Genomic DNA, 14,429 nt, shown 5'->3' with positions numbered 1-14,429 from the left:
AACGCAGCCTGGAGAAGAGGGGACGAATCCAGCAAGCAACGGATCGATGAACGATACGCCTCAAACCAAGAGCTAGACAATCCTTGATGAACACAAGAACCTTCGCAGCGGATATAATAGATAACGGCAGCGCCGTACCCCCGGAGGGATGATACACGTGATTACACGCTATAGGGAAACCCTAAACTTTTAGACTAAACTTGTTCTATCCTAAACCCTAGCCGCCCCACCTCCTTATATGAGGGGGAAGTGGCCGGCCAGCCCTTGCTGTGCTGGGGCGCCCCACTTGATGGGCTGACCTGGTTCGGCTTGGACAGGCCCAAAGCCAAACACAACACTAATTTAACCCTAATTGGCCCACCACATGACCTGGCTACATTATTTCCTAACATAGAATGAATGACACAACCTTAGACTTAATTATTACATGGCGTAGGTCGTCCTAGCGTGTCACTCCTGAATCCTCGATGGCGTACCACCTAGGTTTGTGGAGTCCTGAAATTGGGCTCCACATAGGCCTCCATGCCCATATCATCCTCCCCCCCTTCAAGAAGCGTTGTCCCCAACGCGTGAGGGTCTTCTGGAAAAGGTGATGTGATATGAACATGACACGTCCTCGCCATCCTCAAGTCTTGCTTGCCTTCCACACCACATCCTCCCTCGCGGCCTTCTTGACTTGATACAGCACTTGGCGCCTCCTTTCTTCTCCACATGAGCTCGGACTTCGGCGCCAATTCCTTCTTCTTACGAGGTTTTGATGGACCCTTGTGTCGTTGCATATGACCCTGCACAAGACGTGTAATTCCTGGGCCACATAGATGTCTCACACGTCCATCCTTGCCTCGATGCATCCGCGGTGTCGTGGAAAACTGGACAGTACTCCTAGCACGGTAGTGCCGCTGCCCACCATCTCCACTGACGCGCTCGCCTCCCACTCCTCCCACGCGCATCTGCACCATATGTACTGACACACCATCAGCACCAACATCATCAGTCTGTATACTAGCATCAACACAAACTGGAACTGTAGCACATGCTGTAACATCCACATCAACAAAGTGTAGCTTCAGCCGGCTTGTCACCAACAAGAACTGGCTTGTCATCTACAGGCATAGCTGAAACATCACCAACATCAATGCTCGAAACATCATGCACCTCTTGCTGCACTATAGGCTTGTGCAACTTCTCTTTACGCACCACTAACTCCACATCGGACTTGATATGATCATCACCCATAGGCTTCAAAGTCCGCTGTTTGCCACCATGCATAAAAGAATATGTATTTGCTCGCCCAACATGTGTCACATTACGATCATACTGCCAAGGACGCCCAAGTATCAATCCACACACCTCCAATGGCAACACATCGCAATCGATCTCATCAACATAATCATCAACTGTAAATGGCACACGCACCTTATGAGTAATCTTCAGCATACCACAGCTATTCAACCACTCAAGACGTTTAGGTTCAGGAAGACGCCATGTAGACAACCCCAATGCTGCCACCATTGCCTTGCTAATGCCATTAGTACAGCTACCACCATCAACCATCAACCATCAACTTGCAAGCCTTGCCCTTGATCAAGCACTGAGTCTGAAACAAACTCCACCGCTGAACCTTGTCAACTGTCTTGCAAGCATCACCTTGTACCTTCTTGAGTTGCATATTCAGCCCGCTCAATGGTACATCCGCCTCAACAGTCACAGTAGTGCTCATGGTATCAGAGCCAGGTTGCCTCTCCTCTGAAGATGTCACCTCGACCGTAGTGACTGTTGGTAGTGAAACAACCTCCTGAATAGGAACTATGCACTTGTCCACTTCCTCTAGTGCATGTACAACTCTGGATGACTTCTTACGCTCCTGCAATGGTAACCCGAAACCACCACGAAGAAATTTTTTGAAGTCCGCCCAAGTATAAGCATACTCGCCTCTATCAACTGCATCATACCAATATATGTCTAACTCCGCATCCACACGCCGGTGAGCTAGAAGATAGGCATCATAACCAGTGAACTTCCCTTTGTAGCGACGACATCGTTGGAAACCCAACTCCATGTACTTCTCCCAATCCTCGTACTGCTCAATTGTCGCGGAACGGCGTAAATACCACTTTAGTTCCGATACGGGACGCGCTACTTCCTCCCAACGGCGGATATCAAGGTAATCATTGAAAACATCACCATATTTCGTGCCACGTGAACACCGTATGCCAACTATATCGTCGGAAAACAAAGCAACAACAGTAGTAGTATCAAGTAGCATCGCCGGAGATGAAACACGATCAACAGCATGAGAATTTGCCGAAGAACCAACCGCGGTAACAGGCACCGATCCGGCCCAGCACCCGGCTGAACCGGCCTGGGAACCGACCGATCCGGTCTGGGACCCGGTCAAACCGGCCTGGGGACCGGTCGGTCCGGCCAGGGACCCGGTCAGACCGGCCTGGTGGCCGGCCGCGCCCGGTTGGCGCCCGGTTGACCGGCTGGTTGACCGGCCCTAGCACCGGGCCGCGTCACGAAACTTCGTCTTCTTCCCGATTCCAGGCGCGATTTTTCGTGATTTTGACCTACGAAACAGCCATGGATGACCTCCAAACTGCACCAAACAACGCCAAACTTCCTCCAACCAACCTCCTTCGACCGAGAGCCAAACTCCTCCGATCTTAGATCCAATCTTCTCCGATGCAAACCGATCAAAGAGATCGATCAACAACACCTCGCTGTAAGCAACCCAGAAAGCTGATACCACATGATAAAGGAGCGACCCATTGGATCCTCCTTAGCTGTTGCCCGATCTTTCACAGCGAGAACCTGGGATAGAGAATCGTCCCAACAATGCGATGAACGCAGCCTGGAGAAGAGGGAACGAATCCAGCAAGCAACGGATCGATGAACGATACGCCTCAAACCAAGAGCTAGACAATCCGCCTTGATGAACACAAGAACCTTCGCAGCGGATATAATAGATAACGGCGGCGCCGTACCCCCGGAGGGATGATACACGTGATTACACGCTATAGGGAAACCCTAAACTTTTAGACTAAACTTGTTCTATCCTAAACCCTAGCCGCCCCACCTCCTTATATGAGGGGGAAGTGGCCGGCCAGCCCTTGTTGGGCTGGGGCGCCCCACTTGATGGGCTGACCTGGTTTGGCTTGTGTAACGCCCCACTTTTACAAACTTGTTTATTTGTCCTTATTGCAAAAATTAGGGGGAACAAAAACTTTTTCTTTAGACTAATTAAGATGAATTGCCTTGATCTGTTTGTTAAGATGAATTGCTTTGATCTGTTGGTAGATGTATTGTCTTGTTTTGCTTGTTGAGTTTTGTCTTGAGTACCTCAAAGAACAACACCTCCATTGGTCAGACTTACAACTCACCTAATAAAACACATGTGTGACTTAGGAAAAATTGTTTTCCTTTTTACTACATCAAACTCTTCTTCTGATGGCAACATGTGTGTGCCATCTTGATTTTTCTCTTGGTGGTACAAGATAGCTCAATCATCCTTAATTCAAAACTTGGGATCATCTACCCCTAGCTACATCCCTCTCTTATACCCACTCATCCTTGTTGGTTTTGAGGCCATGTCGACCATCTGTGTTGACAGGCTTAAAATGTCCAGATTTTGGCAGTTAATCTATAGGCAACCACAACTGTTATTGGTAATCTCAAAGCATGGATCCCATCTATGCAACACCTTCTTTGACCTCCACGTCCTGCATGTCTCAGTCAATCCTTGCAACTCATATATTCAACTTGATCTTGTACCCTATTCGATGATTCAACACTAGATCACTTCCTTCAATTTTACCTCTTGTTTTTATTCAAGTTTAATCTTCACAAAACCAAGAGTGGGAATGGTGGGTACATTTTGTAGCCATCATCTACCCTTGAGAACACTTCTCCCTAAATTAGTTTTCTCTCTCAAAAATCCTATTGATTTTCCTTCTCTAGTTTTGATCACAAAACTACTTCCAGTTTTACTAAAGCTTTTCAGGATATTTCTTCAAGGAAAACAAGGAACTGAAATGGGTTTTGTTTTCTCATCCCATTTCTACCTAGTACTGATTTCTAAAAACATTATTTTCTATCTTGCCTTCTTTTTAACAAAAGGCTTGTTTATGGTACCTATACCATTTCTTGTTTTCCCTCTTGCTTATTTTTACATTGGAGAAAAACTCTACTTCACTTGAGAAAGTAAGTAGAACATTTTGAACTCCTATGTTCCAACTAGTTCTCTCAAAATTTTCAAACTCCATTCCACTTGAGTTCAGTCCCAATTGTCCATAGACAATTGAGGTGTTTCAAATACTTTTCAATTAAGTTCTATTTCAAATGACAACTCTTGCACATCTTGTGTATCTCTCTGATCTACCACATTGTATTCCCTCATCCTCCAATTCTTGATCATGTAGATGATCATTTGATACTTTCAAATCACTTCCCTATTGACCTCTTATTTGAAGAGCAACTTATATTCCATCATACCCATCCCAATCCTCTATTCTATTCCATCATCACCTTAACCTCATGAATTGGGATGTCAATATATTCATCTTTGTGAGTATATGAATACTTTACTCAGCATTTCTCTTAATCTGGCTCTATCATTGACTAAGCCACCATCACCATCCCCTCTATTTTGACATACTCATGCATTGTTGCATGTGGTCAATCTCAATCTTTTCAATTTTAAATTCAAATGAGAACTTTTATTCATCAACTATACCTTCGGAACCCTCTTCATCATAAGTTGGTCTCAACCAAAGTGGTGGAGATTATTCTCATGGCACATGGCACATGCCACCCTCATACTCCTTTCTATCTTTATGTATTTACTCCTAATCTTATCATCATCAAAATCACTCATTGACATTACCTCCTCAACATCATGCCTTGATCTATTCACATGGATGTGTGCATCTCTCTCTTTGTTCATTTTTGAGTGGCACATGAAGGAGCCGGCCATGGCAAGATTTTCGGCCAGCCCTTCCTCTTCTTTTCCTTCCTCCACAAGCCTTGCCTCCCAACTACCCCAACAATTAAATTGGCAGCCACCTTCCTTGGCCAATGAAAAAGGGAGGCAGCCACCCCTCTCCCTCTATAAAAACCCCCTAGCCGGCCACCTCCTTCACCTTTGGCTCTCATTTCTCTTCCTCCACTCCCTCACACTCTCCTCCTCCACTTCCCCATGAAATGCTGCTGCCCCTTGCTTGCATGGCCGGCCATGGCCATGGAAACCATCCAAGAAGCAGCTCCCCTCCTCCCTCAAGCTCATCCTCACCATGAGAGCATCTCTCTCACTCTCTTCTCCCCTAACCTTTGATGAATCCATCTCTCTTTCTCTTTTCCCCTCTCACAAGATTAGATCTTGATGCAGGTGCATGTTGGTCCAAGCATGGAGAAGATTGAGCAATCCTCAGATCTGAAACTCTTGACCAAAGTTCGTCCAAAACCTTGCAGTAATTTCTGCTATTTTGCTGTTTCTGATTCTGGTACGATTTTGTAAAATCCGTCAAATCTCGTGTGCAGATCCAAATCGAGTGATTCAAAGTTCCACAGATAGGTACTGAAACGATCTACAACTTGGCGTTGGTCTCATCCTCAAATTCGTTACGTATTTTGCATGGTAAATAAAGTTCTGTAAACATGCAGAATCATTGTTTGTTAGATTTTTTTCCGTTTTATAAAACCTTTTTGAGTAAACTCAACTGTGGGTGAAAGATCTCTTCAGTACCTTCATTTTGTCGTTGGTTTCACTTCAAATGACCTCCTGAAATTGAAATGGTTCACAGATCAAGATCTGGTCAGATCTGACTTTGTCGAATTAAACCAGGAGCTTGGTAACTAATTTTTTAATGAAACCAATTGGGTAAGAACCAACTTTTCAATACCTTTTAGATGCAGCTGACCTCATATTTTTATGATTTATGTACAATTATTGGTGAATTAAACTTGTTCTGTGTGTTCTGCAGATATGGCTGTTAGCTTTTAAATCATCAAAAATCCATTTTTGAACCAAATTGCGTGATTCCAATTTTGTAGGACTACTGTATGTTTTCTTAATCATCTCAAACAAGTTTCAAACCTTTATCTATTTTGTAACTCCAGAGAGAAAGCAAATGGTACAGACATGCAGTAAACTTGTCAATCCATTTGTGAGAGTTTCAGAATCAATTTGAACCCAAATCCAATTGTGTATGCATCTCTGTTTAATTACCTTTCAAATGCCAGTGGCCTCATGTTTTTAAGATTTTCCTACGATTTATGTCTTACAGATCTTGTTTTCTGTACAGTCAGATTCAAAGAAATTCCTAAAATTGTAGGTTTAATATTTTTGGGTGATTCCAATTGGGTTAGTCTTGTATTAGTACTGGCTATCTAGGAAAAATATTATTAGTCTCTGTTCATACATATTTGTTGATGTTAGTAATGTTTATGTGTGACATGCATTGTTGAAGCAAAACTTTTCGGTTTATTTAAAACCCTTGACCAAGTATTTTTAGTAGAGATGGGCAACCTTTGTTTTATGCTTGCAAAACAAAACTTCTGCAACCTAACATTAGCTCTTTTGTTTTGATTAAGTTTTCAAATGATGTGGTATATGGTTTGCTTCCTATTTTTGTATACTGTTAAGTGAACAAATTAAATTAGGAAAACAGATTTCTACTTTTCCAAAAATATTTGAAATTATGTTGTGAATAATTTTGATGCCAAACTAATGCACTTGTCATCTTTATGATGTTATCTACCACGGGATATTTGGTTTATACCATGGTGATAACCGAGAGATGCAATGGCTAAGTTGTGATGCACTCATACCTTTACTAGGTAAATAAACGGGGTTTTCTAAATTAAAACTCTTAAAGTTGTTTTGTGGTATCTATAGGTCCTTAGTATGTTATACCTTGGCTGCATGGTTAGTTGTTGATTGTTGAATGTTGTCTTGTTGATGCAATGTGATTGATCGCGTTCCTTTTATATTTTCCGGCGATAGATGCGAACAATTCCGGAGAAGAAGAAGAAGTGGAATCGGATGAGAAGATTATTTATATTGTTGGAATTCTTATATTGATGGAGTTGAAGAAGTCCAGGGACAAATAAGCCAAGGCAAGCCATCTTTGAACTCTGTTTGATGCCTAGTTGGATGTCATTTGTTGATGTCCCGAAGCATCTTATTTCCATGTGTGTTGCTCTCTCTATATTTGTTGTCTATGTATGGTGTAATTGGGGTACTCCCTTGTGGTGTTGTCTCACCCTTGCTCACATGTTGGAGGGATGCATGGCATCATGGCCGTGTTGTTCCCTTTGGTCTTCGTGTATGCTCAACATGGGCATATCTTATTTCCAATATAAAAGTTTGCTTCACACCCACCACTTTGATGATGTCTAGAGGTATCAAAGTCATGAACCTTGGTGTAATTCTCAACTTGAGAGAAGTATGCCGTGTACCCATTGGAGAGTATGTTGGATAGTGATACTCCACTATCTAAGTTGTACGTTTAGCACCACAAATCTGAAAGTATAATTCTCTTTGTGTTGTCATCATACATGCTTATCTTAAGCGAGTATGATCCACCCATTACTCCTTTATACCTTCTATGGCAAGATGACTCTCATCTCGGCCATAGTGCAATTCTAGATCAACTCATGAAACTATAGGTTGGGAACCCCTCAAGGCTTACCTTGTTGTAAATGTTTTATGAAAACCTTGGGTGAGTTAACCCAAGCGTATGGTTTAAGAAAGCAAAGGATCTTGGTAAAGATGTTCGGAAAAGTGGTGTATGGCTGTTTGTTGAACAACCAAGGTGTTGTGGGAAAATGGTTTTAAAAAGGAGCACTGCGTATAAGTGTACACCAGCCCAACTTTTATCGCGCAACCACTCTACCCTGGTGTGGGACGGGGCTTAGCCCGTAGTTTGTTGAAGCTGACAGGAGCACCCTTCACACCTTTCTAGGGAGGGTCATGACGACCTCCGACGCCGGGTTGCGCTCTGGAGGAGGCAATACACTGTCTAAACCGATAGCCGGACGATTACTGAGGGTCTTCCGTCATGGCGCCGGAGATACGCTCAAAAGGAGGTATGCTGCCGGGGTGCCGGGAAGGGGTAAGCCCGCAGGGAAGGACTCGTGCCAGTGGAGATGGGCGAATGGTTATGTCCAGGTATCGTTGTGGCATATGTTGTTATGCAGGGATGATGCCCACACGATAGGTATCCAGATAGTTGTGGGGAAAGTGTGCAAACTCTGCAGAGTCAAATCTATTCGAATAGCCGCGTCCGCGATCATGGACGGGTTGCAAAGGTCTACCTTTACCGGGGCTTGAGTTTTGTTTTGATAAATGCTTTGCAAAGAAAGTGTTGTGTTGGATGTACCGGAAGGGTACGGAAAAAGGGTGTGTGTCGACCATATAGAGATGGTCGTGGAAAAATAAGACCAAGTGGGGAACTCTTTCCTAAATGTTTCTTGAAGAGGAACTCTTCTTTAACAAAGATATAGAGATGTCATAAGTATCTTTTGAAGTATCTTCTTCAATAAAGATATAGGTATGTCATAGGAATCCTCTAGCACTTCCATCAACTGAGATGGACTTATGCTATCTCATCTCCAAAGATATAGATATGTCATAGAACTTCCTACGCGTTCCCATCAATTGAGATGGCAGCATGCTACCTTTCCTCCTAGAAGGTTAGCTAGTTGTCCTTGAAACACCTTAGTGTCCGCATCACTTGAGATGCCGACATGCTATATCCATAAGAGAAACTGATTCTCTTTCACATGCTATATCCACAAGAGAAACTGATTCTCATTCACATGCTATATCCACAAGAGAAACTATTCTTCCTCTCTTGTCTCTTTTAGTTAGCTTTGTTAGCACCTTTCTTGATGGTTTGCGAGTACAATTCCAATGTACTCACGGCTTTGTCCCTGGCTATTTACTTGGCCAGACTTGGAGGAACACGACGGATGAAGAAGGAGTTGGCGATGTCTATGCGAGCTAGGAACGTCTTCCTAGTCAGTTGCCTGTAGGGTTATGGCAGATGACTTGGGTACTGCGCTGCTGAAGTGATGATGCTACTCTGATGTTTAGTTAGCCCTTCGAGGTTATTATGTAAGTATTGGTCATGTGACCATGTTGTAATTTTCTTATTCCGCTTTGTAATGGATGATGTAATTTGATATCAGTTCGGTTATGTGTTCACGGCGCACTGATCATGGGATCGTGAACTGTATACATAACAGGGAATTTCGGACAGCTAGTCCGGGGTCCCCACAGAGCTGGTATCAGAGCTATCCTGACTGTAGGAGACCTTAGTTAGCATGGACGTTAGTTAGGAAACAGTTACTAGGGAAAAACTATTTATGAAACAAATTGTTCTTTAGTCGGAAGTATAGCTTCTACTCCTCTTATTTATTCAAAGCTTCTAAATTCTTACCTCTCCGCTTTATAAAAAGGTTTGAAAATTCTTACTCTATTGTCGCATCCACTTCAAACCTACGTATTGGACGATGACCCCAACTCAGACCGGAGACTCGAAGTCAAAGATGGATCAACCTTTTATGAAGTCTCACGTATCTTCAACGACAACTATTGAAGATTGGATGCCGACATAGCCGTATGCGGAGGGATAAAAAGAAAAATTTCTTTGGTTGTCACCAAAGTATGTCGAGGAGCTGACCTTCTTCCTCTATGGACTCGCATTTTTGCAGTCGTCTGGGATCAAGACCTCAGTTTCTTGACTAGTAATTTTTAGGCCAGCCACGAGAAGATATCGACTTCGGGAGCACCTCAACAGCTACCTCTACGAAGACCTCATGTTTCCGGGATGTCGATACAAGAAGTTCTACACAGTTTTCTCCTCCGCCTCAACATCAATGACTCAACACCCGGCCCCTTCACTACCAACTGCTACAAGTATCCAAGTTGAAGCTGATGCTGATGATATGAAGACGTCGACATATGTGACCAGCCCCAAACCAATAGGGTGGATAGGACAAACTCAATCTCTTTGATTGAGAAAAACCCGCGCATTAGGAATTTCTGGGTACTTAGAGTACCATGTCTGGTTTGATGATTGCTTGTAGTTCCTGATACGTCCAAAACGTATCTACTTTCCCGAACACTTTTGCTATTGTTTTGCCTCTAATTTGTGTATTTTGGATGCAACTAACACGGACTAACGCTGTTTTCAGCAGAACTGCTCTGGTGTCTCGTTTTTGTGCAGAAATCCAACTTTCAGGAAAATCCTCAGAATTTATGCAGAAGGCCCTATTTTCCCAGAATACTGACGGAGCCAGAAGGACAAGTCAGGTGGAGACCCGAGGGCCCCACACCATAAGGCGGCGCGGCCCAGGGGGGGCCCGCGCGGCCCTGTGGTGTGGCCCCCTCGGCCGGCCTCCGACGCCCTCCTTCGGACTATATATTGCCTTCGACCTAAAAACGCACGGGGGAAAAGTCGAAGTCGCCAGAAAGCCTCCAGAACGCCGCCACATCACGAAACTCCGTCTCGGGAGCCAGAAGTCTCCGTTCTGGCACTCCGCCGGGACGGGGAATTGGAGGAGATCATCGCCATCATCACCACCGACGCCTCTCCATCAACCAGCCATGCTTCCCCCATCCATGTGTGAGTAATTCCCCCGCTTTAGGCCGAAGGGGATGGTAGGGATTGGATGAGATTGGTCATGTAATAGCATAAGATTGTTAGGTCATAGTGCCTAGTGTCCGTAATTGGTACTTTGATGATATTGTTGCAACTTGCTATGCTTAATGCTTGTCACTAGGGCCCAAGTGCCATGATCTCAGATCTGAACATGTTATTGTTTCATCAAGATATTCATTGTTTATGGTCTTACCTGCAAGTTGTATACACATGTCGCTGTCCGGAACCAATGGCCCCGAAGTGACAAGAATCGGGACAACCGGAGGGGATGGTAGTGATGTGAGGATCACATGTGTTCACGGAGTGTTAATGCTTTGCTCCGGTACTCTATTAAAAGGAGTACCTTAATATCCAGTAGATTCCCTTGAGGCCCGGCTGCCACCGGCTGGTAGGACAAAAGATGTTGTGCAAGTTTCTCATTGCGAGCATGTACGACTATAATTGGAACACATGCCTATTGATTGCTTTGTACTTGGACAACATTTTATTATTATCTGCAAATGCCCTGCTATGATTGTTACATGAGTTTCTCTCATCCATGCAACACCCGTTATCCGTCCCCGTGCCTACAGTATTTTAATCCTGCTGTTTACTATAATCACTACTGCTGTCTCTGTTACTCTGCTGCTGTTATTTCACTACTGCTACTGCTATAAAACTGTTACTACTGATAAACTCTTGCGAGCAAGTCTGTTTCCAGGTGCAGCTGAATTGACAACTCCGCTATTAAGGCCTCCAAGTATTCTTTGTCTCCCCTTGTGTCGAATCAATAAATTGGGATTTACTTCCCGCGAAGACTGTTGCGATCCCCTATACTTGTGGGTCATCAAGACTGTTTTCTGGCGCCGTTGCCGGGGAGCATAGCTTTATTTGGAAGTTCACTTGGATTGATATTGTTCGCTGCAAATTCTCCATCATGGGTAAACCTCGCGATCCTAAAGTCGCCATATTACCATCCACTACAGGAAAAGGTACAACTCTGAGTACCTCTGCTACACTTGATTCACCATCTGTGATAAGTCAACTTGTTTCACCGCCACAAGCTTCGCTTGCTGGTACTACTGCTGAATCTGAAAACTCTCATAATATTGATAATGTTTCTGTTGTGCTTGATGATAGTGGTTCGTTGGGATCCTTTCTAGATGCTACAATTGCTAGGTCTAGACAAATTGAAAATGCTGAAACTCCTGATGAAAATGCCACTACACCTGTTAGTTCACCTGAACTTGATTATTCTAGTGATGATCCTGATGAAGATTATGTGGAGCTTAATGATGATTTAATTAATAGATGCAATGCTACTGCTGATGCAAGAAACATTAAAAAGTTTCTCACACAATATACTGTTAGACATAAGCTATCTCCTGATCCTGAATTTGCCACATCTCCTATATGCATTAAGGATAAAGATTATGATTTTTCTCTTGATCTATCTCATATAGCTATTGTAGAGAAAGCACCCTTTTGTGGTACTGAAAAAGAAAGTGCTGTAGAACACATGAATGAACTTTCTTCTATGAGTAGCTTGTTTTCCGATGATGACAAGATGCGTACTTACTTTGTCATTAAAATTTTTCCTTTCTCATTAAAGGATGATGCTAAAACTTGGTATAATAATTTGCCTCCTGGTTCTATTAAAAGTCCATCTGATTTGCGTGATGTTTTCTTTCGAAAATATTTTCCTGCTAGTGCTCAACATGCTGCTTTACAGAGAATTTATAGGTTTGACCAGGGAGATGAAGAGAAATTGCCTGCGGCATGGGCAAGATTTTGTTCTCTTATCAGAGCTCGACCTGGACATGATTTAGAAAAGAATGATCTACTTGATATATTTTATAGTGGACTAACCATTGAATCTAGAGCATATTTGGATAGTTGTGCTGGTTGTGTTTTCAGGAAAAGAACTCTGCATTTAAGTCAAGATTTATTGGCTAGAATAAGCCGGAATCATGATGATTGGGATACACCGGAACCAACTCCAACACCAATATTGAAGAAGAGGGGTTTAATTGAATTGAATGATGATGATATGCGGGAAGCTAAGAAGTCTCTCAAGGAGAAAGGTATTAAATCCGAAGATGTGAAGAATCTACCTCCCATAGAGGATATATGTGAGATAATTCCCCCTTCACCCATGATTGAGGTAAACTCCCTTCAACGCTTTACTAGGGAAGATATTCCGTATTCAAAACCTCCTGCTCAATGCTCAGATGAGTTTGATAATTATATTGTTAAGCAAGAAAATTTTAATATGAGAGTAGAGAATCATCTAATGGAAAATTCTCAAGCTATTAGCAATTTGCATGATATTGTGGAGAGAACCTCCAATGATGTTAAGATGCTTGTTAAACATTTTCAAATGATTCAAACTCAAATTGATCAACTCACTAAAGTGCAAAATGACTTGCTAAATAATAATTCTAAAGAGAAACATGCTTATGAAGTAATAACTAGAGGTGGTGTCTCTACCCAGGATCCTTTATATCCTGAAGGGCATCCCAAAAGAATTGAACAAGATTCTCAACGAATTGAACCTAGTGCTCATTCTAAGAAGAAAAAGAAGAAGAAGAAACATAAAAATGTTGTAGAATCCTCTGAACCTGTTAATGATCCTAATAGTATTTCTATTTCTGATGCTGAAACTGAAAGTGGTAATGAACATGATAACGATAATGATAAGAATGATGCTTCTGATAAAGAAGAAGTTGAAGATGAACCTGAAAAGCATGATAAAAATAAAAAGTATACTAAAGAAGATTTTATTGCTAAGAAACATGGTAATGAAAGAGAACCTTGAGTGCAAAAGCAAATGCCTTTTCCTGCTAAGAAACTAAAATCAAAGGAAGAAGAACACTATAATAAATTTTGCGATTGGATGAAACCTTTATTCTTGCAAATCCATTTGACTGATGCTATTAAATTGCCTCCTTATTCAAAGTATATGAAAGATATTGTTACTAACAAAAGGAAAATCCCCAATGAGGAGATTTCCACTATGCTTGCAAATTACTCTTTCAATGGCAAAGTGCCAAAGAAGTTGGGCGACCCAGGTATACCTACTATTCCTTGTTCTATTAAGAATAATTATGTTAAAACTGCTCTATGTGACTTGGGAGCCGGTGTTAGTGTTATGCCTTTTTCTCTTTACAAGAGACTTTATTTGGATAAGTTGATACCTATTGATATATCTTTGCAAATGGCTGATAAATCTACTGCTATTCCTGTTGGTATATGTGAGGATGTTCCTGTTCAAGTTACTAATAACTGCTTGATATTAACAGATTTTGTTGTGTTGAAAATGCCTGAAGATGATAATATGTCTATTATTCTTGGGAGACCTTTTCTTAACACTGCAGGGGCTGTTATTGATTGCAATAAAGGAAAGGTTACTTTCAATGTTGATGATAAGGAGCATACCGTTTATTTCCCCAAGAGGATTGATAAAGTATGTGGAGTCAATACTATTTCTAATGTGAGAACTATCAAAGTTGGAACTATTGATTGTCCTATATATGAGCCTAAAGAAGGTTACCAAAATCTTATGATTGGATCCATATCAATACAATTCAAGGTAACATGATTGATTTGAGGTTTATTTCTTCATATGCTATGTAAAATTTATTTGGTGGCAAGACTTGATCAACCTTGTTAACAAATATTTTTTATATGCATAGAGGAGGTAAACAACATCTCTTTCTTCCTCCACATGTCTTACTTGCTGTAGCACTTTTGTTTTTCAAAGTTCCTTAGTTAATTAGAGAT

This window comes from Lolium perenne, chromosome 4 (assembly GCF_019359855.2).
Source record: "Lolium perenne isolate Kyuss_39 chromosome 4, Kyuss_2.0, whole genome shotgun sequence".
NCBI lineage: Eukaryota > Viridiplantae > Streptophyta > Magnoliopsida > Poales > Poaceae > Lolium > Lolium perenne.
The sequence above is the reverse complement of the archived record's forward strand: the minus strand, read 5'-3'. Positions refer to the sequence as shown.